Raw genomic sequence first — 737 nt, 5'->3', positions numbered from 1 at the left:
GGTTTTATTTAATTTTGGATTCAGAAAACTAAAGCATTTGTTATGAATTTATGAGTTATAATATTTGGATTCAACAACTAAAGTATTGTTTATTTTAAAAATGTTTGGAGTCTAACAAAAATAAATAAACTAGTGTTTTGATCCAACTAAAATCTTCAACTAACAAGGGTATTGCATTATCCAGTTCAATCCTCGACTAAACTCACTTACTGATGTGTTATGAAACTGATAAAGCGTCTTGAATCATGTCTTGAAGCGTTCAGGAGCCATATGTCTGTTTGTAATTCTATGTCCCGCGGGCCGATCTGCAAAGGCCTACATGTTTTGTGGTACGGGTTTGGTCAACCATTTTGAGGACCACAGCCCGTGCAGGCCTGACCCGCCGTGACCCGCTCGAAGACGAGTCCGCTGCGGTATTGGACGGGACGGGATGGATCAGCCTGTTTGACATTCCTAATTGTGTTTGTTGACCCAAAAAAAAAAAAAACCTGTTTGACATTCTTAATTGTGTTTGTTGACCCAAAAAAAGACATTGTTTTTAGGGAAAATTGCCAAAAGAGAACAAGAAAACAGCATAGTTGTCCCTATGGTATAAATCTTTTTTTGTCCATTTTTTCTCCGTTTTACCCTTTCCATATGTTAAAATTAATGAAATAAATAGTTATATGAATCAGAAAAATTATTAAAAATATAAACAATTAATAAAACACCCATTTACACAAACACATATTTTTTTT

General features: G+C 34.5%; 1 protein-coding gene across 1 annotated transcript in view; it reads right to left on the bottom strand.

Annotated features, from left to right (window-relative positions):
- LOC106324339 overlaps nt 1-737 on the bottom strand; it is a 5,607-nt gene that overhangs the window by 1,033 nt on the left and 3,837 nt on the right. The window lies entirely within an intron of this gene.

Source organism: Brassica oleracea, chromosome C2 (genome assembly GCF_000695525.1).
Source record: "Brassica oleracea var. oleracea cultivar TO1000 chromosome C2, BOL, whole genome shotgun sequence".
Taxonomy (NCBI): domain Eukaryota; kingdom Viridiplantae; phylum Streptophyta; class Magnoliopsida; order Brassicales; family Brassicaceae; genus Brassica; species Brassica oleracea.
This window is presented reverse-complemented; position numbering and strand designations above follow the sequence as displayed.